At 36.4% G+C, this 27,087-nt stretch overlaps 1 protein-coding gene and 1 long non-coding RNA gene across 6 annotated transcripts in view; both read right to left on the bottom strand.

Annotated features, from left to right (window-relative positions):
- The window catches only part of LOC134732632 (uncharacterized), an 85,787-nt gene extending 79,959 nt beyond the window's left edge, over positions 1–5,828 (bottom strand). Inside the window, exons 1-2 of the long non-coding RNA XR_010115973.1 lie at positions 5,390–5,828; positions 4,599–4,753 (exon numbers count right to left, since the gene is read on the bottom strand). This is a non-coding gene — a long non-coding RNA (uncharacterized lncRNA). The remainder of the gene's footprint in view (positions 1–4,598; positions 4,754–5,389) is intronic.
- Positions 1–27,087, bottom strand: part of FGF14 (fibroblast growth factor 14) — a 693,770-nt gene that overhangs the window by 653,538 nt on the left and 13,145 nt on the right. The gene's annotated exons all lie outside the window — the stretch shown is intronic.

Genomic DNA, 27,087 nt, shown 5'->3' with positions numbered 1-27,087 from the left:
GAACTGAAGGAAATAGAGACACAAAAAACCCTTCAAAAAATTAATGAATCCAGGAGCTGGTTTTTTGAAAAGATCAACAAAATTGATAGACCGCTAGCAAGACTAATAAAGAAGAAAAGAGAGAAGAATCAAATAGATGCAATAAAAAATGAAAAAGGGGATATCACCACCAATCCCACAGAAATACAATCTACCATCAGAGAATACTACAAACACCTCTATGCAAATAAACTAGAAAATCTAGAAGAAATGGATAAATTCCTCGACAAATACACCCTCCCAAGACTAAACCAGGAAGAAGTTGAATCTCTGAATAGACCAATAACAGGTTCTGAAATTGTGGCAATAATCAATAGCTTACCAACCAAAAAGAGTCCAGGACCTGATGGATTCACAGCCGAATTCTACCAGAGGTACAAGGAGGAACTGGTACCATTCCTTCTGAAACTATTCCAATCAATAGAAAAAGAGGGAATCCTCCCTAACACATTTTATGAAGCCAGCATCATCCTGATACCAAAGCCTGGCAGAGACATAACCAAAAAAGAGAATTTCAGACCAATATCCTTGATGAACATTGATGCAAAAATCCTCAATAAAATACTGGCAAACCGAATCCAGCAGCACATGAAAAAGCTTATCCACCATAATCAATGGGCTTCATCCCTGGGATGCAAGGCTGGTTCAACATACGCAAATCAAAAAATGTAATCCAGCATATAAACAGAACCAAAGACAAAAACCACATGATTATCTCAAGAGATGCAGAAAAGGCCTTTGACAAAATTCAACAACCCTTCATGCTAAAAACTCTCAATAAATTAGGTATTGATGGGACATATCTCAAAATAATAACAGCTATCTATGACAAACCCACAGCCAATATCATACTGAATGGGCAAAAACTAGAAGCATTCCCTCTGAAAACTGGCACAAGACAGGGATGCCCTCTCTCACCACTCCTATTCAACATAGTGCTGGAAGTTCTGGCCAGAGCAATCAGGCAGGAGAAGGAAATAAAGGGTATTCAATTAGGAAAAGAGGAAGTCAAATTGTCCCTATTTGCAGATGACATGATTGTATATCTAGAAAACCCCATTGTCTCAGCCCAAAATCTCCTTAAGCTGATTAGCAACTTCAGCAAAGTCTCAGGATACAAAATCAATGTGCAAAAATCACAAGCATCCTTGTACACCAATCACAGACAAACAGAGAGCCAAATCATGAGTGAACTCCCATTCACAATTGCTTCAAAGAGAATAAAATACCTAGGAATCCAACTTACACGGGATGTGAAGGACCACTTCAAGGAGAACTACAAACCACTGCTCAATGAAATAAAAGAGGATACAAACAAATGGAAGAACATTCCATGCTCATGGGTTGGAAGAATCAATATCGTGAAAATGGCCATACTGCCCAAGGTAATTTATAGATTCAATGCCATCCCCATCAAGCTACCAATGACTTTCTTCACAGAATTGGAAAAAACTACTTTAAAGTTCATATGGAACCAAAAAAAGAGCCCACATCGCCAAGTCAATCCTAAGCCAAAAGAACAAAGCTGGAGGCATCATGCTACCTGACTTCAAACTATACTACAAGGCTACAGTAACCAAAACAGCATGGTACTGGTACCATGACAGAGACATAGATCAATGGAACAGAACAGAGCCCTCAGAAATGATGCCGCATATCTACAACTATCTGATCTTTGACAAACCTGACAAAAACAAGAAATGGGGAAAGGATTCCCTATTTACTAAATGGTGCTGGGAAAACTGGCTAGCCATATGTAGAAAGCTGAAACTGGATCCCTTCCTTACACCTTATACAAAAATTAATTCAAGATGGATTAAAGACTTAAACGTTAGACTTAAAACCATTAAAATCCTACAAGAAAACCTAGGCAATACCATTCAGGACATAGGCGTGGGCAAGGACTTCATGTCTAAAACACCAAAAGCAATGGCAACAAAAGCCAAAATTGACAAATTGGATCTAATTAAACTAAAGAGCTTCTGCACAGCAAAAGAAACTACCATCAGAGTGAACAGGCAACCTACAGAATGGGAGAAAATTTTTGCAACCTACTCATCTGACAAAGGACTAATATCCAGAATCTACAATGAACTCAAACAAATTTACAAGAAAAAAACAAACAACCCCATCAAAAAGTGGGCAGAGGACATGAACAGACACTTCTCAAAAGAAGACATTTATGCAGCCAAAAAACACATGAAGAAATGCTCATCATCACTGGCCATCAGAGAAATGCAAATCAAAACCACAGTGAGATACCATCTCACACCAGTTAGAATGGCCATCATTAAAAAATCAGGAAACAACAGGTGCTGGAGAGGATGTGGAGAAATAGGAACACTTTTACACTGTTGGTGGGACTGTAAACTAGTTCAACCATTGTGGAAGTCAGTGTGGCGATTCCTCAGGGATCTAGAACTAGAAATACCATTTGACCCAGCCATCCCATTACTGGGTATATACCCAAAGGACTATAAATCATGCTGCTATAAAGACACAAGCACACGTATGTTTATTGTGGCACTATTCACAATAGCAAAGAGTTGGAACCAACCCAAATGTCCAACAACGATAGACTGGATTAAGAAAATGTGGCACATATACACCATGGAATACTATGCAGCCATAAAAAATGATGAGTTCGTGTCCTTTGTAGGGACATGGATGAAACTGGAAAACATCATTCTCAGTAAACTATCGCAAGGACAAAAAACCAAACACCTCATGTTCTCACTCATAGGTGGGAATTGAACAATGAGAACTCATGGACACAGGAAGGGGAACATCACACTCCGGGGACTGTTGTGGGGTTGGGGGAGGGGGGAGGGACAGCATTAGGAGATATACCTAATGCTAAATGACGAGTTAATGGGTGCAGGAAATCAACATGGCACATGGATACATATATAACAAACCTGCACATTGTGCGCACGTACCCTAAAACCTAAAGTATAATAATAAAAAAAAAAAAAAAAAAAATCCATGTGGCCTAAACTGTTCAGTCTGACCTGTTTCCCTAAGTGGCATGCAGAGTTAGCCCAGCCCCAAGTAAGACGTTTCCCTTAAAAATTTACCTAACTTCCAACACTCTTGCTCTGTTTTGTTCCATGATCAGGACTCTTTACACCACTAGGTCTCTCCATTGTGGGAATGTACTTTTCCATGACCTAAGTATTAAGTAGGACCATCCCTCTCATTTCATCATCCTTTTGGTCCCTTGAGCCAGGCAGTCACTGGGAGGAACAAAGTTCTTAAGCTCTATCGAGTCACAGCCCCTTTGAGAATCTCAAAGTCTGGGTCCTCTAATTGGGAAAATCCACATACACACACAGCCTATGCATGACAGGATAGCACAGCACGGATCCTAGAGGGCCATGCCTGGACACCCAGTTGAGGAATCCATGGAAATGGAAAGATCTGAAGTCAAAACCCTCAGATTCCAATTTTGGCTTTATCCTCGACTAACTATGAAACCTTAAAAAAAAATCAGTTAAAATTCTTTGAGCCAGTTTCTTCATTTACAAAATGGTGATAATAATTCCTGCTGCAGCGACCTCTCTGGATTCTACTCATAAAAATTATTACGTATATCAAAATTTTGTAATTATATTTCCCCATGCTTGTTAAAGTATGACTTTTCATTAGAAACTTTTGCATTATCTTTGATTCCTTGTTTTGCTTTGTCCACTAAAATCTGTTAGATGTTCCTTCATGGAATATCTCATCAGTTCTCACTGTCTCACTCACCTTGCTAAGGTCCTCATGTCTGAATTTCAGTCTCCACTTCCTTGGGGATCTCCTACTTCCAACCTGTTTATGTATATATGTGTGTGTGTATGTGTGTGTGTGTGTGTGTGTGTGTGTGTGTGTGTAGTTATAGTTATATATAGTTTTTTATATATAGTTATATGTGGAAATGCATATGTCTCTATATTTTTGTATATGTAGACCTACAAAATTTGTATATGTGAATATAATATATAGTCACTATTCCCCTGACTTGGCTATATTTCTATGAGACAGCCATATTTCCAACAATAATACGTTGTTTGATCTAATGATGTTCTCTCCACTGACATTTGCCCAACTGTCAAAAAGTAAGCTAAGATAGAAAGTTTACAGTGTATATATAGGAAGTGTTTGTTAATGGGGGTAGGGGGCAAATGGGCATCAATGATTAGTGAAAAGGTTTTCATTAAGAAAATTTTATTTCACCCAACACAAGGTTATTAAAACAGCGATATTAAGAGAATGTTAAATCAAATAGAAATTGTATCCTGCTGCCTTTCACTGGAGTTCATAGACTACTGACTCATACCCAGTCTTCCCCTCCTGGTACCCTGGGAAACACAAGATTCCCCAGCTTAGAGACAATCTCAGAAACATTGTACAACATTAAAGAACAAATCATGAGTGATTGAAAAACTTAAAAGCACAGTATATTCTAACATGTCATACCAGTACCAGTGGTCAAGATGCTGAATTATAATATTCCTTAAAACCATTATATTTGTAAACATAACCTGTTCTTTGATGAATAATCTAAGATTACTCACATAAAATGCAGAGGCATAGTATTCAGGACATAATGAAGCCTGCGACCTGCACATGGACGTGGTGCTCACATGGTGGCTTCCTGTCCTGCACTGCAGGAGGCCCCTCTTTACACAATTATTCTCTCCTGCCTTAGCAGCAAGCACTGACTAAAACACTGACCAACATTCTCCTTGCAAAAAAAAAAAAAAAAAAAAGCAGTTACTTCTAGATTCTGTCTTCCTGCTGACAGTAAACTCTTAATAAAAATGTACTTGGCTTGTTCTTTCTCAAAACTTCACAATGTAATTTAAACTACAAAATAATCTCAAGCAGGTAATATCTTAAAACAGAAAAATACACATCTGATGGAAAGTAAATTTCAAAACTTCTCCCTTCTGAACTAGCAGAGTATATCATTTTTTAGTATAGACCTTCACATAGAGCTTGCCTAGAACTACAAGATTAAAGTAAATAATAAGATTTAACTAAAATTTAATAACATTGTGTGGCAATTACTTTCTGATTTAGCTAACTTAAAAACTCACCGTTAAAGGTAGGAATTGTCCCAGAGTTGAGGGAAAAACACAAAGAAAGGAAATAATCCAAAAAGGTTTGTATTTTTGTCTATTACCACATAATAAATTACCCCAAAACTTAGCTTCTTAAAATGGCAGTAAGCATTTATCATCTCACACAATGTCTGCGGGTCAAGAATTATTTGGGAGCAGCTTAGTTGAGTGGTTCTGGCCTGGGGTCTCTCATGAGTTTGCTGTTAAGATGTTGGCCTGGACTCAGCCATCTGAAGGCCGACCTGGGTTGACTTACCCACTTTCGAGACAGCCCACTCTCATGGATGGCAAATTGGTCCTGGGTGTTGGCAGCAGGTCTCAGTTCCTTGCCATATGGGAGCTCCCTGGGGCTGCTCTAGTGTCCCCACCTGATGGCAGCTGGCTTCTCCCAGAGCAAGTGATCTAACAGAGAGCACTGACACATGAAAACACCACTGTCTTTTATGACCTAGTCCCAGAAGTCACACTTTGTCTCTTCTGCAATACCACACTGGTTACACAGATCAGCCCTATTCACTGACAGAGGGAACGACAAGGGCATGAACCCCAGGAGGCAAGGATGACAGGAGCCATCTTGAAGGCTGGCGACCACAGATCCACACCTAACTCCAAACTACCAAATTACTCAGAGTGTGTGGGGTGAGATGGAGTAGAGGGCAAAAAACCAGATTCTTTGGACGGAGAGAGATCTAGTTTCAAGAACTAAGTCTACAGATCACCAAGGAGGTGATCAAGGAACATGATATAACCTCTCTGAACTTCAGTCTTCTCATTTTTAAAATGGGGGTGGCAGTGCCATGGCAGACCCAGTTGGGGTCACTGCTATCCATCTTCTCCCTCGCGATTCCCAGCCTGCCCACAGTGCAATGAGCCCATGTGACTAGACCCCGGACAATGGACTAAGAGGGAAGAGGACGTGCCTAAGTTCCGGGCTGAGGCCTTAAGAACCCATGCATTCTTCTCCTGTCACTTTTCCCTGCGGCAACAAGCAAGGAGTCCTCATTCCAGGGAGTGTGACCGCATCGTGGCGCTACTTCCCTTCCCTTGGCCTCGACTGCCAAGGAACCCCAGGAGGAACTGGCTTGGGAGGTCCCCTGGCATCAGAGTAAACTTTGTGTGAGCGAAAAATAAACCTTTATATTATTAGGCCACTGAGATTCGGGGTCTATTTGTTAACAAAGTATAATCTAGCCTATTTTAATTAATGTACATAAAATAATACTTATTTAGATAATTAAATGAGAAAACACATCTTAACTTCCTACACAGTATCTACATGATAGGCGTTTTAATATGTCAGTTTCTGTTCACCTTGTCTGAGCTTGTTTTCTCATCAGCAAAAAAATCGAAATAATATTCAACTCACAGAATTGCTTTCAAATTTAAAGGGAATAAAGTACATTAAAAACCTTAACAGATAGTAAGGAGTTAATAAATATTTAAGTTTCTTCTCCTTCTTTCCCTGGAATTATGACCATAGTGGGTTCAGAAGGTCTTTTTCCCCTCATCGGACCTTCTCCTCCTCTATATTCAAAGCTTTGGAGTCCCTGAGAAGCTAACATACTGAGTTTATTTGCTAATTCCTGTGAAAATATCACGTTGCCTACTTAAGACATTGAATGCAGCTGCATGACAGAAATGATAATAGCTTCAAAGATTTACCAATCCTGACAATAATGCCATGATTTCATTTCAGAATTACTCTAAATTAGTCATTATTTTTTTACATATAAAGAAAATGCAATTCCCCTTCTTTTGTAATGTTGATATTAAAGGCCCATAAACGTCACCTTATTCTATCAGGTCTTTTGTCCCATCAGAAGAACTATGTAAGATGTGTCCTGATTTGTGTCATCTCTAAATTTAATAGCATATAAAGCTGAAGTATAATGGATCCTTTGGACCTAAATAAACATGAATAATAAGAATTTTTTTAAAGCGAATCCAGCCATCCTGTGCCAAGTCATTACACTGTTTCACAGGACTTGCTCCAGAGAGATTTCATCATGAGTATATTAGAAGCTCTCAGTCAACAGATTAGTAAAACTTGTCTACCTCCTCATTGAAAAATTAACCATGTGTGTCTTTTCCATGCAAAACTGGAATCGTTGGCCCAGTTACACGCCCAAGTCACAGTCTAACACTAGAACACTGGCTGATGTCCTTGGAATGTGTTTTTTCAGCCACATGGAAGCTCCTGACACTTTTTGGTGTTCTGTCACTGTCCTTCATTGAAGGGCTCCCAGCAATGACCAATATGCCCACTGCAGCACAGAAAAAGTGGAACAGCATGCATTCTGCTGCTCTCCCTCTCCTCAACGAAAGTAAGACAATAAATTGCCCAGATCCATTCTGCTTTCCTCTGTGGTAGCCAAAGATATAGGGGAATGAGATGTGCTGTGGGAATACAGGTGTGGTGTCTCAAACTAATTGCCATGTCACAGACCAGCTTTGCCTCCTGTGTGCTCCTTATGCTGTGCAATCAATGTCTGTTTGATGCTGAGTCATGGTGACACAGGATCTGGCTGCAGACATTATCCAAAGGGATGTTACAATGTTGCACTTTCTCCCTACCCTAGGGCCACCTGGCTCCTTACCTGTTCAAGGTTATCCATTGCTGCCTTAGAGTCTGGGTGTGTTTAAAGACCTCACACAAGACCTCATCAACTGGTGTGCCTCCCTTAATACACCCATGTAAAACTCAACTCACAAATAGCATTTTTGAATATAAAAATATACATGAACAGAAAAATAATGCATAGGAATATATAATTTATGTTATATTTAAATAGTACATTGTGTTGTATATAAAGTGATACATTTCTTGGAACAAGAAAGTCCTTACATATAAAGCATCACTGCTTGTTGCTTCTTTGTCTCAGGTTTTATGATTTTAATGCTGAGTGACAAAGCTAAAACTACAAATTCAAAGTCCACAGTTTGGTCTGTCTCAGAGTTACCTAGCATTGAATTCTTTAACTATCAAATAGAATAAATCTTTTTTTTTTTTTTTTAGACAAGGTCTTGCTTTGTTGCCTAAGCTGGAGTGCAGTGTCACAACCACAACTCACTGCACCCTCAACCACCCAGGATCAAATAATGCTCCCACCTCAGCCACCTGAGTAGCTGGAATGACAGGCATATGCCACTATGCCCAGCTAATTTTTTAAATTTTTTGTAGAGACAGGGTCTCACTATGTTGCTAAGGCTGGTCTTGAACTCCTGGCCTCAAGTGATCTCCTGCCTTGGCCTCCCAAAGTGTGGGATTACAATTGTGAGCCACCATGCCTGGCATCAAAGAACAATTCTATTGGCACATTAAAAAATGAAAAGAACAATACATTATTTTTATTTTTAAAATTTTTAATGATTATGGGTACATAATAGATACATACATATATTTATGGGGCACATGTGATGTTTTGATACAAACATTTTTGTTTGTTTGTTATGACATGGGGTCTCACTATGTTGCCAGGTTGGTCTTGATGCTCCCACCTCAGCCTCCTGAGTAGCTGGGATTATATGCATACACCACCACACCTGGCCATGATTATATTTTAAAGTAAATGACAACAATCACAGGGCAGAAGTTATCAAAGACAAAGGTTAATTTTGATAAAATCATTATGTGTCAGACAACTGGATTATTTTATTTAACTAAGTGGGATAAAAAATGGGTTTGCCAATGTACATCCTGTTATTCTTGTAATACCGACTAGATTTGTCAAAATAATAATGAAGTACAGACATACAAATGCACGCATCTTAAACATTTTGTGTTTCTTCTTAAATTGAACAAGAACGTATTGCGTATTGTTTGTTAGGAGACAGACCCTGCCTCTAATGACCTTAAGGCCTTAGGGAAATAACACACATAGTTCACATACATGAACTATCCCTATTTTTTATCCTCACACCTTCCGCATACCAAAAAAAAAAAACAAAACCAACAGAAAAATTGTTCAAATCCTAATAATTCTAACTTAGAAATGTCTCACATTCAAGATCTCCACTTCTAGTGCAACTACCCTATTCCTATTGTCCTCATGTATCCCATGAACTATTGCAATCATTTCTGGCCACGTGTTATTTCATATTCCAGGTATATTCCTGAAACAAACAATTAGGTCTTACTGACTTAAGGCCTCAGTCTTATTTAAAACCCTGTTGACTATACAATAAAAACAAAATTTATAACCTGATACAAAATGTTCTTCATGGGCTCCTCTTGCCTGTCTTTAAATCGAATCACCAACTCTGTACCTTCTACCCTGTTTCCAGGGTGCTCCTCCCCACGCCATCTTCTCACCAGTTCCAAGTCACAACAGGTTATTTCACAGGCTGGGGTGCTGGGTTTGAGGGTTTTTCTATTCTTTTTTACTCATTATCTCTCTCTCTCCTCTGCCTAAAATAGCCTTATTCCTTTCTTAGCCAGCAAACTTCTATTCATCCTAGAAAATCCAGTCTAAATGTCCCTTCTCCAGTGAAGCCTTACTGAATATGAATAAATGAATAACAAAGTAAACACTTTACAAGTTTACAGAAAGGAGAATTCAGTGTGTTATGGAGTAATTAGGAATTGCTACACTAACATATATGTAAAATATATGTAAATAAAATGTGCATAACATGCTTTAAACAAAGAATAATCACACTTGAACCCTTCCTAATTTCAGACTTGCTTTAAAAAGGATATACTTGTACTATCATACGTTCTCTTTAATATGCCTTAAGTATGCAGTTGGAAGATGCTTAGGTTCAAGATTCCCTTAAGTTCTTGGGATCAGATAAGTAGGAAGATGTTCTTCTATCTGGATCATCATTGTCTACTTTTATTTACTGATATTAGTTTGTAACAATTATATTTGTAGTATTTTAACCAATGAAGCCATTTTAATGCTATAATTTTGTCTTTTCACTTACTATGAAATATTTCTCTCTACTTCATTCAAAAACAGTAATATATTAGTCTAGGATAAAACCTGCCCAACATCTAACCCCAAAATTCCTACACAGCATGTAGGTAGGGGTTGACGGATTTAGAAAAAATAAGAAACCTACAAGATGCTCAGTTAAATTTTAATTTCAGGTAAATAATGAATAAATATAAAAGTCCCATGCAACATTTGAGGCATATTTATACTAACAGAAATCTAGTTATTCATCTGAAATTCAAATTTAAATGGCTGTCCTTTATCTGGCAACTCTACAAAGCAGCAGACAAGAAGACGAGCAATGAAGACATGCCAGGAAAGTCTTGGTTGACGTATGCTACTAGAAAGGCTAGCTTTCCTGGTTCCCCAGAGAAAATCTAGGGGCATCAACCATCCCCTATCCTCTATATCCTTAGAGACCCATGTTTACCCATGTGCTGTGGCATCAGGACTTCCAACAGGAAACTCATTTTGGTAAAGGAACAATCTAAGATCATGTCTCAGAATAGTTTTTTTTATAAAGGAGCAGACAGATGATGTTCTCTACAGAATTAGTCTCAGGATTTTTTCCTACTACTGTCAGGAAAAAAAAGAAAATGTATCATCATTGTAGTCTTCCCAGCAATGCTAGTATTCTAATGTATCACAAAATTTAAGTCCACGAGCCCTTTCTATAACGCAGGGGCTACTGTGAAGCTTTATATGCATTATTACTATAAATCTTCATAACATTCCTACAAGATATATGGCATTCTTTCTACTGTAAAAATAGGGAAACTAAGGCTGAAAATAATAATTTGCCCAAGACTACACCATAAGTAGGAAGGGAGGTGAAACTCAAACACAGCTCTTAAGACCTTAGAACTACTTAATTATTTATCAGTGATGTTACATATTGACTTTTCGTAGCCGGTCCTACTAAAGAACCAAAAGAAATGTAAAGGTGCTCAAAAGAGCTGACATACAGGTGGATGGTCTCAGGACAGATAAGTTCCTAAGCAAGAATACAGGCTTGTGTGTTCGTGTGTGTGGTCACATGGCACTTCCTCTGAAAATTCTTCTCTAAAATCAAAGAGCTTTATAAAAACCAAGCCCTTCCCTATTCCATTCAATTCTTTCAGTATATTTGAAATTTTCTACATGGTAAATTACCTTCCTGTGAAGCTAGTACATTTCTAAAAGTGTCTAACTTTTAACTATAAACACTGTAAGGTAAATATGTAAGGTACATGTAAAAATAAGTCTGCTTATCCCTTCTCTGTTTTCCCAGGTTGCAGAAAATGAAATGACCATAATAACTCCAAGACAGAGCAGAAGGTTCATCTGAGTCATACCAAATAACTTCATTGCTGCTAAAGTAAAATTTGAAAATGATTAAAGTGATTTTTATGATCAGCCTTTTGGAAGTCATTCAAAAGTGCTGCAATGCTACTTCAAAGAAGATAATTCAAATTTAAATGTCACTCTTCAGTGTTGTTTATCAACAGCTGAGTATTAAAATTGGTGAGCTTGATTTGTGTTATTTCATTTCACCAGCTTATAATTTAAACACTCTTATAATTAAGTTATTATTTGAATAAATGGAATAAACACAAGTCAAACTTTGGTAGTGAGGTGCTCATCTTCAGGGGAGTTCAATTAGATTGGAAAAATATTTTGTACAGATCTTGTAGAACAACAGCTCTCTACCTTGAATGCACACTGGAATCGCCTATGGGGTTCTAAAAAAAAAAATCAATGCTTAGGTCTCACCCCTGGAAATTCTTATATAATTGGGCTGAGGTGGGATCTGAGCACTGGGATTTTTAAAACTCGCCAACTCATTCTAATATACAGCAAAAGTTGAGAACAACGGCTACAGAAGAAACTCAAGCATTGGATGGAAAGCTGGAATAATGACATTTCAGGATCCTTTCAACTCTGAAAGTCTATGTCTAATTGTACATGTGACCCTACTATGACATCGTACTAGAGCAGACCTGAAGTGTCTTTGGATATACAAATTAGGAATACATCGTTACAGTCATTCTTCCTAGATGTAGTTTCAAAGTACAAAGAAGATGCGCTATTATTTACACTTCTCTTTCAAGCTGTGATTACCTATTGAAGAGACCTTAAAATAAACAATTTAATCAATTCAATTATTAAAAATATACTGAGCATCTACTGTTGGCAAAACACAGTACCCACAAAAATGTGGGTACTGAACATTTATTAATGAGTAAGCCAGAGTCAGATTTTTTTGGAACTTACAATTTAATGGACACAAATGGTTGTACTACAAAAGTAAGGGGAGTATGTTTGCAGTCGAAGTGCATGATGGTTCATTTAAGTGATTATGTTCAACTGTGAAGGAGAAAGGCCGGCAGAAGTATTCTTTTTATCACTGCAAAAGTCCATATCTTATTCACTTTACTGAAGAATAATAAATGTAAAAGTAAATTTTAAAGTTTCAGGTGATATTTCACATATATTTTTAATATATATCTTACATATAAAATATATACATATGTCAGTAAGCAGATGTGTCAGATTCTTTAGCCTCACTAAACATTCACCAAAAGGAATTACGTTATACAAAGCCAAATCAATTTCTTCTAGTGGTTTTTCAATTAAGGGCTAAAGTAAATTTTTAAGTGATTCAAGAGATATTGGTAGTTTATGCAATTTTAACTAAATTTCCAACAACTCGAAACAAGTTCATTAAAATACAGGCTTGCTAGTGAATTATGCTGATTCTGCAAGATAAAGAATATGTGAGATATGAGAGAATTTCGACTAAAAAATACACATTTGCTAAATTCTGCTTCGGGTGACTAAACTTTTTGTTTGTTTGAACTAAACAAAACAAGAGTTCAAAAAGGCAGAGTAATATAACACAACTAGTTAAAGGGGGACTTTAGATAAATGAGCCATAACATCTGGCCAATCATTTCAGCTCACTGTACCCAAATGGAACTGGAAACACACAGTGATAGGAAAGGTCACTCATGCTGGTAAAAAGTAATACCCCTGCTGCCACAGTTATACCCCACAAATGAAATCTACATCCATATTGTCTTAATCTTCACTACTAGGCAGGATCGATCCAGAGGCAGGTGCTCAGCTGGAGCCAGGATTAAGTATTTTGTGCTCCTGTACCCTAATTTCTAGCACAGTGTACAAGTCACAGCAGTAATCAAATCAGCCAGCATATAGTGTAATACAAATAATAAAATGTTTTAACTGAAAGCATAAGACTTTGTAGTAAGTTAGTGACTGGAAATCAACTCTTTGACTCAGTTTATCGTTATTTAATAACGATGTAGAAGACTAGGCAAGGCTTTATAAATAAAAAAATTAAAATCATACATATAAAACCCACCTTCTGAGCGAAATAAAACAAATACTTGAAATTCAATAAATAAGACTGCTTATATGGGAGGCTACAATTTTAAATATAAACTTTAGTTTCTATTTTAGGTTATATCTTCCAAATTCCAGTAAGGAAAAATATTCATGAGAGTTTCTTTTCACGCAAGAAAAAACAATTCTAGTCTCAAGAGAACCCAAACCCAAATCAGCAATTAAAGTATCAATAAAAGCTATCTGCCTTGTTTTTCCAATCTTGTTCCTTAAAAAGATCAACAAATTTAAAACTGCACATGTAAAATCAAAAATCATAACCAAAAGAATAGGATGTACTAATATATATTTTATTTGAATGTATCTTCTTGAATTCAAACCTAACTGAAATGAAAAAAACTGTTAATTTTGAAGCTGTAGTATCTAGAGTGCATCTCCACACTGACATCCAAATTTTAAGGAATAAATCTGCTGGTTCTACTGTCAATAAAAATGCCTGGCTGGACCTATTATTTCATTAACTATTGGAATCTGTAAGCACCCTTGATATGGTTTGGCTGTGTCACTACCCAAATTTCACCTTGAATTGTAATAATCCACATGTGTCAAGGGCGGAACCAGGTGGACATAATTGAATCTGGGGGCAGTTTCCCCCATACTGTTCTCATGGTAGTGAATAAGTCTCACAAGATCTGATGGTTTATAAATGGCAGTTTCCCTGCACAAGCTGTCTTGCCTGTCGCCATGTAAGATTTGACTTTGCTCCACATTCATCTCTGCCATGATTGTGAGGCCTCCCCAGCCATGTGGAACTGTCAGTCAATTAAACCTCTTTCCTTTATAAATTACCCAGTCTCAGATATGTCTTTATTAGCAGTATAAGAACAGACTAATACAACCGTGCTCTGTGCTCTTTTCCTTCCACTGTCTGCCTCTCCTCCATGCCCTCATTCATTCCCAGGTTTTCAATTAGCAGTCAGACACTGATGATGTCATCATGGCTTTTACAGCCCAGGCCTCCTTTGTGAGTAGTATACACAATAGTCTATAGCTCTCTTAAAGACATTTCCTTTCACCCATTGCCTCTCCTGGAAAAAGAAAACCCGCGCTATAATTCTGTAACATTCTAAATAAATAAAATATCCAAGGAAGTATGAAGTAACTTTAAATGAAGTTTAATTGCTGCTGGGATATTAAATATTCAATAGGAAATCAATTATTTAATTAGTTGATTGACATTTTGAATCAGGTCATCTTCACTTGCGAGTTTCTCTAAACCATATTCTCTGAGCATATTGGAATTCCATGTTTTCCAATGATATTCCCAAGAAAGGGAGAAGTTTGTTGTTTACTGTCACTGGCACAAGCCCACGGGCGCCAGGTGTGAGGAACAGCCCCAGTGACCTGAAACCTGCAGTGAGAAATGAGCTCACTGGGCCCAACTTCTCTACCACCCAAGACAGGATGATTGACGGAGCAGAGAGTTTCCTACAAGGTCCTTGAAAAAGGCAAATTCAAGCTAGACTTCAAATATCTAGGTCACTTTTTTTTTTTCCTAAGAAGTAAATGACAGAGCACAAAGTAGTCAGGTAGGAATAAAGGAAAGGCTACAATTTGCATGAATATAAAAAATTGACAGGACAGGCTATTTATAGTGTTCAGGTGTGAGCAGAATCACCAATTGCAAAGCTAAGGCTTAAATACTTAGGTTGCTTTAATATGTGCTTTGTTCATTTATAACTAGAGTAAAAAGCATCAGAGAGTGGGAATGACCATAAAATTCACCTCAAAGTTTTTGAGATATTTATTTTTAGGTGTAAATAATTAGGGAAGAGAATAGTAAAAATGAAGTGAAATATATACATTATAAACGCCTAGAAAATATTTTAAAATATCCATTTTGGCATATACACATGACTAATATTAGAGTACATACAAGAAAAACAGGTATTTTAATATTCTAGCACAGATAAAGGGCCAGGCGCAGTGGCTCACGCCTGTAATCCCAGCACTTTGGGAGGCTGAGGCAGGCGGATCACCTGAGGTTGGGAATTCAAGACCAGCCTGACCAACATGAAGAAACCCCATCTCTACTAAAAATACAAAATTAGCCGGGTGTGGTGGCACATGTCTATAATCCCAGCTACTCGAGAGGCTGAGGCAGGAGAATCACTTGAACCCAGGAGGCAGAGGTTGCAGTGAGCTGAAATCGTGCCACTGCACTCCAGCCTGGGCAACAAGGGCAAAACTCCATCTCAACAACAACAAAAAAATTCTAGCACAGATAACTTGACAATTTTCTGTACAATTCAAGAACAATATAAGACTTCAGAACTGTCTGTCTATAGCCAGTCTCACTCTAGGCAAAACACAAACTGTTCTAGGCTCCTTTAGGTCCTAAAGGCTTGCAAATCAAGAACTGGTTAGGTCTATAAGGTACAAAAGAAGACTCAGTGACAGAACAAGGCTCTTACTAGGCCTCTAATATGTCTATCTTCAACCTTAACTTGGATACTTTTAAAAAGCACAAGGATTAGGGCAGTGAAGATACTCTGCATGATACTATAATGGTGAATACATTATATATTTGTCCAAACCCATGGAGCATACAACATCAGGAGTGAACTCTAATGTAAACTATGAACTCTGAGTGATGATGTGCCAGTGTAGACTCATCAGTTGTAACAAATGCACCACTCTGGTGTGGTATATTGGTAATGGAGAGGTGATGGATCTGTGGGGGCAAAGGGTATAAGGGAAATCTCTGTGTCTTCCTTTCAATTTCACTGTAAACTGAAAACTGCTCCAAAAAAATAAAGCCTTTAAAAATTAAAAAGTTCATTGATTTATAAGCCCTATGCCACTAGCTATAGGTAAAAGCTTTAAAATACTATACAAATTAAAAATATTAATTTTAGCATAGATCATTTACCAGAGAATGAAGGAAAGAAACTAACATTGTTTCTGACAAGGAAATGGACAGGCAAGAATAAATAAATATCTACATTCTAGGTATTACATTAAGTATGTTATATATATATATATATATATATATATATATACACACACACAAATATCTTCTCTTTTAATCACTACATATTTAAAGGAGGTATTCTCCCTCTACTACCAAAAACAAAACAAAGAAACAAAAACATTCCTGAGGCACAGATAAATTACAGCTAGAATTTTCATCTTTAACTCCAAAATTCATATAGTGCTGTCTTTATCAATAAAAAAAAGCAACAAAAATGATTTTTAAAACAGACAACTATCTAACAATAATTGCAAAGTAAGACAATAAAAACACAGAGACATTTAGTGGCCTTTACACAGGGTTACATAAAATGGCCCATCGATATCAACAGGATTGGGGACACTTTGACGAGTACAAGCCAAAAGAAGATACGATCATCTGTCTAGGAGTTGTACCAAAAGCTCTATCTAGCCTATGAAGGGGGACATAAAAGATTGAGCTTTTTCATTCATTCTGGAGGACACTGTCTATTAAAGGGAAATACCCAGGCAAATCAAAATTCCAATTTTTAAACATTGTATTATTTAACATTATAATAACATAATCAAAAATCTCTATAAATTGGTTATTTGTACTGAAAGAGCTCTACTTTCAAGTTTGGGCTAGAGATATCTAAATTAAAGGCATTAGAAACATACCACTATTATTTTCAAGGAAATCAATATTACTCTAACTACATTCATTCTGCAAACCCACAAGGCATCAAGCAGTATGTCTTGACACTAAAGGTAAAGAAACAGCAAAGGTAAATATGTTTTATTCTCTACATTTGATTTACCTGTACACCTAGGTAATATAGATATACACGTACACACACACACATATTTATATATGTGTGTATGTATATATGTATACCTTTATATATGTGTGTGTATATATATTTTTAAACTTTCAGTTTAAAGTATATATATATATATATATATACACATACACACAAACACACATATACACATCCAATATGCAAAGAGAGAGAGATAATTCAATGGTCAAACATTTACTATGTTTCTGAATGTAACATGTGCATATAGATTAAGGCAAAAAAACACATACATCCTAACATGTTCGTGTTAACAAGTCTACCTCTTCTAAAGTTTGAGGCCAACTTTGTTTACTTATCTAATGAGTAAACAAGTTAGAAAGGTAAAGCAACTCATCTCACATAATTGTACTTTTCTCTGGCAATGTAACTGAAAAGAAAATATTTTTTGCTATCATAAAACAAAAGGTTTATCTTTAAGAGAAAAACTGCCATATTCCTTAAGAAAATAAACCAAGAGCCTCCAAAGTTTTCACTGGAAAGCCAGCTAGGTTTCTGAAAGCCTTATTCAAGCCTCTAGAGATCCATCTTCCCCTTTAGGTAGCTCACTAACGATGGCTTCAAAAGAGAGAATAGTGAGTGAGGCTCTGAATTTAATACTCTCTGAATTTAACACTCTGGTTTAAGCAAAGGTAAATGTCCCTTTTCTTAATTTCTCAGAGCACAGCCAAGGCAAGGCTGAAATCTTAAATGGAAGATAACCAAATATTTGGATATAATACAAAGGAAGTAAACATAGAATGTCATGGAACTGAATCATCTGGCATATAGTTTACCTGTTTTCAGTTTAAAGTTCAGCACATGAGTGCCTCCCTATTCAGCTCTAACCTGCCCCAAATGCCCAATTATATCTAGCAACTTAAATATCCAAACCCAAGAAATGTATGAAACAGAGCACGAAATACCTTTTGCTATCTAGTTAACTCCCAGTTTCAGGGTTCAAGTTCATGGCTGCAACTTTCCTCAGATGATTGACCCTGAGAATGTCTAGCTACTTCAGGAGAAGCTCTACCTACTTATGATGACAGGGCTTTAATCTACTGAATCAGGTATTTTCCTAACAAAGCACAGAGAGCTGCAGCAGGAGAGGCTGGTCTGTTACAACTTTAGATGACATTCAAATCAAGGAATGTTTACGTTTTGCAAGAGATATTTAATAAGGAAACCAGAATAAATTTAAATACAAGAAGTGTAATTTACATCTCAGTGAATCCTGACTTTCATTACATTTAACTTTAAAACTAAGTAGACAAATTAAAAGTAAATATAGCACCATATTGTCAGTGTATTAATGAAATGCCTTTGCTTTGAAAAATAAACACAGATAAAGGGTCAGAACAATTTTTAATCAAAGATAAATATAGATGCTCCTCAACTTATAATGGGGTTATGTCCCAATAAACCTATTGTAAACTGAAAATATTGTAAGTCAAAAATCCATTTAATACACCTAACCTACTAATCATCTTACCTTAGCCCAGTCTACCTTAAACATGTTCAGAACACATATTAGCCTACAGTTGGGCAAAATCATCTAACACAAAGCCTATTTTATAATGAAGTGTTGAATATCTTATGCAATTTATTGAATATTGTACTTAAAGTAAAAAACAGGATGGTTGTATGGGCAGTCTGAATGTGTATTGCTTTCATACCATTGTAAAGTTGAGTAATAGTAAGTCAAACCATTCTAAGTCAGAAACCATCTGTACATAAAAATTGTTCACTCCATTATCTACAGTCTAAGTGTTTGCTGCAGTCTAAATGTCTGCATTCCCCCAAATTAATATGTTGAAACCTAATCTTCAATGCAATTAATATTAAGAGGTGGAGGCTTTAGGAAATGATTAGGTCATGAGGGCTCTCCCCTCAGGAATGGGATTGGTGCCTTTGTAAGAGAGGCTCAAGGGAGATTGTTCTTCCCTTCTGCCATGTGAGGATGCAGGAAGTAGGCACCATCTTTGAAGCAGAGAGCGAGCCCTCACCAGACACTGAATTTGCTGGTGCACTGATCTTGGACTTTTCAGTCTCCAGAAACATGAGAAATTAATAAATACGCAGTCTAAGGAATTTTGTTATAGCAGCCAGAATGGGCTAAAACGTGTTCTAGTTTCAGGAGGATATTAACTTCTTGAAAGTGCTTATATGTTTCACAAGAGTATTAATTTTTTTAAAGTTCTAAGCTAAGCTACAGTAAAAGTAGATATGCATTGTTAACAAAAATGTTTACAGTATCCCTACTATCGTTTCATGTAATATACAATAACTTATTTCTTTGAAACAACAGGACATTTTTAGATTGTTCTTTGGTAAAACAAATTAAGAATGGTAAAAAGGCATTTTGGTTATATGTCAATTCAAAATGAGATTTACATGTCCCATGAGATTATCAACAAATGTTCCTTGAAAAATTAGATGTCTACAGGCATAAGAATGAAGTTAGACCCCTACCTCACAACATCTACTAAATTAAGTCAAAATAGATCACAGACCCATATAAGGGCTAAAACTCTCACAGAAAAACTTAAGACCAAAGCTTTATGATCTTGGTTTAGGAAATGATTTCTTAGGTATGATACCAACTATGTAAGTGACAAAAGAATAAACACATAAACTGGACTTCAACAAAATTAAGAACTTTGTGCTTTAGAGGACACCATTAAGAAAGTGAAAAGAAAATCCACAGAATGGGATAAAATACTTCTAAATCATAGACTTGATAAGAAACTTGTATCTAGAATACAAAAAGAGCTCTTACAACTCAAAAATAAAAAGACAACCCTATTAAAAATGGGCAAATAATTTGAGTAGACATTTCTCCAAAGATATACAATTGGTCAGTAAGCACCTAAAAGATGCTCAACATCATTAGTCATTAGAGAAATGCAAATCAAATCCACAATGACATACTTCACATCCACCAAAATTACTACTATCAAAAAAACAGATCATAACAAGTGTTGACAAAGATACGGAGAAATTAGAACCCTCATACATTGCTAGAGTGAATGTAAAATGTGCAACTGTTCTGATAAACATTTGGTAGTCACTCAAAATGTTAAACATAGATTATCAACTGACCTAGTAATTCCATTGCTAGTTACATACCCAAAAGAATTGAAACATACGTCCATGTAAAAATGTATACATAAATGTTCATAGCTGCATTATTTATAGTAGTAAAATAATGAAAACAACTCAAATGTCCATCAACTGAAGAATGAATTTTAAAAAGGGGTATATCCACACAGTGGAATACTATACAATAATGAAACAAAATGAAATATTGATACATGCTTGAACCTTGAAAACATTATTCTAAATAAAAGAAGCCAGATATTGAATGATTCCATTCATATGAAATATCTAGAATAAGCAAACTCATAAGACATAGAAAGCACATCAGTGGTTGCCAGGGGATAGGGAATGGGGAAATAGAGAGTTACTGCTAATAGGTATGGGATTTCTTTTTTAAGCTGATGAAAATATTCTAGAATTGGATGGTGGTAATGGTTGCACAACTATGTGAATATACTAAAAACTATTGAATTGTGTATTTTAAAAGGGTAAATTTCATGGTATATGAATTATATTTCAATAAAGCTGTTACAAAAGTGAGATTTATAACTCAATCTGGGCTTAAGAAATGCAATTACGACTATAATTGAATTGTTATCACCAATTATTTTAGATTTCTTACATAACAGAAAAGTTCTTTGAAGTTGTTTTATTATTCATTAGACAAATATGTTTATTTGTGGTCAAGTAAGCATATTTAAAAGAAAAAATGCACAAAAGCCCTAAAAGCACTGTCAATCAGCTTTGTTGGACAATAAACCAATTTCCAGTCATAACCTACTTTATAGAAGTAATAGCTATTACTATTTTCATCATATTACTATCTTTTCAACTTAAAAATGTACCCAACTTATCAAATGCTATCTAAGGACAGCTGTGTACTCTTCATTCTGTTTGGAAATATTCCAGTCAAAATCTATTTCTAATCTGGTCCAATGAGTAGAATCTCCTGCCATGACTGGCAGTGACAAGGAAAGAAAGGGAATGGGAGAAAAAAGGGGAATGAGGATGGATCCGTTTATTCCTCCACCTCTATCAATCACTGCTTTAGCTCCAGGATTGATCATCCCCAGCAACTCTTCATCTTTATCCAACTTTCCAGTGCCCTCTGACCCCCTTGGAAAGATTAAGATCCTGTCTGATTCATGTATAACCCATGGGGCCAAGCACACTGTCCTTCATGTAGAAGGAATTCAGGAAGGGTTGGGTGTTGAATCAACTATCTGAAATGGGATACCACACATTAAAAATGTTACAAAAAATTTTAATATCTTTTTTTAAAAGGTGACCAACTCTCATATGTTAAAATCTAATATCAGTTCTCAGTCATGGTGTTCCATCACTCACATGCCATGATCAGACGCAAGATGTTATTCAAGTAACTTGTTAATAATGAAAAAGTTCCAGTGTTTTTCAATGTTTGTTTTTTCTATAATCAAAATGTATTCAAAACTATTTTTCTAGTAGCGTTTTTGTTACATGATTGATTTTTTGAGATGTAGCAAAAACGGGAAGTTAAAACTTGTGGGTAGGAAAAAATATTTATAGAACTGCATTAGACATGAGAATATTATCTATCATGTGCGGCAAATTAAAAAATGGCTGCAAATCTGTCTCTTGTATTACACGACAAAGAACTACTAGAGGTATATTTGTGAGGTACAAAGGATATTCTTGATAAGGTGAAACTCTCAGATTTCACATATCATTATGTCTACTGGAAGGCAAATCAACTCAAATTCCTACCCCTCATTTATGTATACTTGTCATTCTTGGTACTCACCACACTCTCTCATGCCCCTAAAAATGTTTAAGGTTTACTGTTTTCTCTTTCTTGAACAATTACCTTGTGCCTTTCCTACCCAACTAATCCTCAATCATTCTTTGTGACTCAGTCAGAATTTTATGCCCTGCAGGAAGCCTGCCATGCCCTCCTCTTGAGCCCTATAGTATCAGAACCACAAAAATGAAAGATTACTCAATGATATTACTGTACCCTACAATATTAATCAGAAAAAAAACTGTTAAATGTTACCCTTACAGATACACGCCACAGTCTACATATTTTATTTACTGTTTTATTAAACCATCGCTTCTGATCAACTTGGAGATCAGCTCTCAAAGTCATCACAAGTTGATTAATTTTTAAGGAAGTCTTGGAATCAAAACCTTTTAATCTCCTCCCTGCTTACAAAGTATCTAAAGGAAAACTAAAAACAAACAAAATAAACAAAAAATAATGCAGGACAGCACCTACACCAGATTTTTTCACCTTTTGTTCTTTTAGATAAAAGACTAATAAGGAGATATGAAAGTCATAGCAGTCCTTAGGAGACTATAAGGTAAAAGTATTGGCAACTATTGTCAAGTATGTCTAACCACATACAGTAGAAATCAATGATATACGATATGTTAAAACTCCTGCAATGACCATATGGAGACAGCAGCCAACAGAATTATTCAGAACATTTTTCGTTTCCTCCCTGTGAAGTTTTGAATACCCTAAAGACTTATTGACTACATATTTTTTCTTTTGCATCTTATTTTCTGCCTTTCTTCTAATACCTGCTAGTATACAGAAAAATAATGGTATCAGACAACCCTGAACCTATAGAAGAACCTATACTGTAACTTAAATATACCACATGTTTGGAGATTCCAACGCTTACTTCTAAGTTATCTATGTGGCTTACTTACTTGTGAGAAGAAGTCTGTAATGGCTGATTATACTGCACCAATAAATAAATACCAATAACCAAGATGCCTGACTAGTAAACCTGATACAGGAAACAGACATACTTAAAAATGTCTTGTTCTTCAATTACATCCTATTCTGTAGATCTCAGCATCTAAATTTTAATTTAAAATAATCTCAACAAAAGCTACTTGAAAGCCATGAAATGAACTGATGTGGATATGAAATACCATTTTTTATTTTCAAAATCACAAACTTAAAACACAAAAAGTTATTTTTGTACTGAACCCATTTCTAAGCTATTTATTTCTGTCTTCAAATTACTATTAGTATCAATCCTTTCTGAGTAGCTCTCTTGGGTGAAAGATTCTAATGGCCAACAGATGGGGTAAGTTCACAAACACTTAGAATTTTGTCCCAAGCTAAATGTCTGGCATACATACACACCCATAAATACATTCAACTTGCTTTGTATTTGCCTTTAAAATTGGGAAAACTCAAACCAAAATTTAACCTGTGAAGTACTGTGTTAAAGCAGTACTTCACTATTTAGCAGTTTAAAATATAGCAATTTTGCCATAATGTAATATAGCATTTAGGAAATAAATATGATGTGTTTTACCCGAACGTCACTTTTACACGATTTTTTAAGTTCCTTGAACTTACACTGGCATATTTATTAACAGTACTAACTCCTATTATTTTCCTTAATTTTCTTGTAATTCTAAAAGGGAGAGAGATAAGAATAGCTCCCAACAAAATATACAGTAATTTTTTTTTTTTTTTTGAAACGGAGTCTTGCTGTCTCCCAGGCTGGACTGCAGTGGAGCAATCTCAGCTCACTGAAACCTCTGCCTCCTGGGTTCAAGCGATTCTTCTGCCTCAGCTTCCCGAGTGGCTGGGATTATAGGCGTGTGCCACCAATCCAGGCTAATTTTTATATCTTTAGTAGAGATGGGGTTTGCCATGTTGGCCAGGCTGGTCTCGAACCCCAGACCTCAAGTGATCTGCCCGCCTCAGCCTCCCAAAGTGCTGGGATTACAGGCGTGAGCCATCGCACATGGCCCCTACAATAATATTTAAAAGTATTTCTACCAATTATAAATTTGAAAGGATACATAAAAAATGGTCAAAGATTTGTCTTACATTAACTGTAACACTAAAAGGAAAAGGCATAGTCAGGCAAAAACTGTTATCAAGATATGCAGACATAATGCTTCCTTCTGCTTTCAATAATAAAAGTGAGAGTAAGGTTGTAAGACACAGAGTGAACTGAATGACCCTAACTTCCTTTCCTCAGGCTCTCACAAATACAAGTTAGTTGGCACCAGAGAGGCTGGGTAGGAAACTGTGCACATTTCCATATGACACAGGTTGGTTCGTTACTCCGAAGGGGCACCTTTACATGGAAAGGGTGTACATTTTACTTTTTCATTCAAAGTTATGTTCATACAAAATTCAAACCTTTTATTTAATGCTGCAGGAGTTAGTACTGTGCAGCTGTCTATTGCATTCACACTCATTTGCGAAAAGTTTGATGAAATCACTACTCACTCACCCACTAAAATGACAGAATTCAGGTTTGTGCTGCCAATTTGCTCCCACCACAGTATGTCTACTACTGCTATCGCCACCTAAAATGGACCCCTTCCCCTTCTTGTATGAACCATGCTTGTGGACCTATAAATACCAGTCTTATAAACTATGATTTCTAATAAGGATCCTAGTTCTAAATCAAAGAAATTGCAACTGCCGAGAATAAGGCATTATTAGTTACATTTTTATACAATTTGGATTAGCCATTAAGAATTTAGTTGCTCTCATTTTCACAAAAGTTACCTTCCTTAAAATACCACTTTATAAATTTTGTGTCATTCTTAAGCATTCAAACATCCAGCAGACAGATACTGATCCCTTGAAACACAATTCAAATCTTAGAAAAGAGTAAGGAAAGCAAAACTTATTTCTAAAAGTTGTGCTTTTAGCCAACTGTTCTTTAATGCATATCTCCTCTAAGCAATGATCATAAAGGTTACTAAAACATATGATCAATACTAGAGCCACAGCAGCATAGCGGAACTCTTACAGAAAAAATTATGGTCCAAACTGGTAAAAAAAAAAAAAATTCCTTATATCCAAATAGCCTATGACATTTTTAGTCCTTAGTTGCAGGGCTTTACTAGAAAACATCACCATTTATTTTTATATTTTAAAATTTTATTTTAGGTTCAGGGGTGCATGTGCAGGTTTGTTACACAGGTAAATAGTGTATCACAGGGGTTTGGTGTACAGATTATTTTCTCATCCAAGTAATAAGCATAGTACCCAATAGGTAGTTTTTTTTCTTTGGTTTTTTGGGAGTTTTGGGGTTTTTTTGAGATGGACTCTCGCTCTGTCGCCAGGCTGGAGTGCAGTGGCACAATCTCGGCTCACTGCAACCTCTGCGTCCCGGGTTCAAGCGATTCTCCTGCCTCAGCCTCCTGTGTAGCTGGGACTACAGGCGCGCACTACCACGCCCGGCTAATTTTTGTATTTTTAGTAGAGACGGGGTTTCACCATGTTGGCCAGAATGGTCTCGATCTCTTGACCTCATGATCTGCACGCCTCAGCCTCTCAAAGTGCTGAGAATACAGGCATAAGCCACCGTGCCCAGCCCATAGGCAGTTTTTTGATCCTCAAATCCTCATCCTCCTCCCTTTCTCCACTCTCAAGTAGTCCCAGGGGTCTGTTGTTCCCTTCTTTGTGTCCATGTGTACTCAGTGTAGAAAACATCATTTTGCAGGGAAATAAAATGCTGCTAAGAAGAGTATGTCAATACTACAAAGTTGTTCAGTATATCTTGAAGAAAGTAGTCAAAGCCATTCTCCCCTTATTTAGAAAGCCAGTAACGTCATCAGGGCTATCAAAGTGACTTTAAATTACATAAGAAAATTAAAACTGCAAAGTAGGCTCAAATTGTATAAAAAGATGTACAATGTATGCTCAGACAACTATCAACTACAGGTAACAACATAAATGTACCTGCTAACTAGATTTCCTATCTCACATTCTCAACAAACCATCTATGACTTCCAAGAGTCGATGGAGGCCACTTTCCCATGAGGCACCAGAGTCCACAGTGACTCCACGTCTCTCATTTACACCTTCTGTTTCACTCATCCTTCCAGGTTCCAAGAAAGCAGTGCCCTTCCTGGCCCACAATTTCTCAACGTATGCCTTCAATTCATCCCTTCCTCATTACTGAGCAATTTCTCTCCTGCTCATATTACATACCCAGAACCATCCTTTCATCCAAGCTCCTGTTTCCCATTTCGAACTAACAGAAGGACATTTTCATTTTATTGCTTTCTTAATACAAAAATCCCTCCTTCCTCCTAGTACTGCCCCTCCCCACAATCAGTTACACACACCCATTATAATTGAGCAATTCTCAATCATGTCATTTCTCTTTTTGGAAAAGTTCCCTAGTTCACTAATTTTCACCACATCCCAGCTAACTCCTCTACAAGGCTTTTGGACCCCAAAATATGATTTCACTAATCCTCTAAAATACGATTCCATTAACTGTCCATAAATCCCAATCATGTACCTTTCACTCTATCCATAAATAATCCCAGCCTTTGACTTTCATTCACATTACTCCTCTTGCCAAGAATATGCTTATCTCTCCTACCAATAGAAACACACATTCAAGAGTCAACTTAGGTCATGCTTCTCTAAAAGATTTCCCCTTCTTCCCCTTCTTCCCCTTTCATCCTAGATGAGTTTTCTAGCAGAATCAACTTTCTCATACCTAGTATTCTCCATACATTTAGTTTTATTACTTGTGGGTCAAAGACCAAACCTTTATAGAATGTTTTAAATCTCCCCCAGTAACTAACATGTAATGTTAACATATCACATATTAGTTACTTAATAAATGCAGATAAGTTTATCATATAGGATTGTATACTATCTTCTCAAAACTTCATGATCGATTTTAAGATAATTTCCAAATAACAGTTATTTTTCTAAAGAGTAAATACATCAATAGA

This window comes from Symphalangus syndactylus, chromosome 15 (assembly GCF_028878055.3).
Source record: "Symphalangus syndactylus isolate Jambi chromosome 15, NHGRI_mSymSyn1-v2.1_pri, whole genome shotgun sequence".
Taxonomy (NCBI): domain Eukaryota; kingdom Metazoa; phylum Chordata; class Mammalia; order Primates; family Hylobatidae; genus Symphalangus; species Symphalangus syndactylus.
The sequence above is the reverse complement of the archived record's forward strand: the minus strand, read 5'-3'. Positions and strand labels throughout refer to the sequence as shown.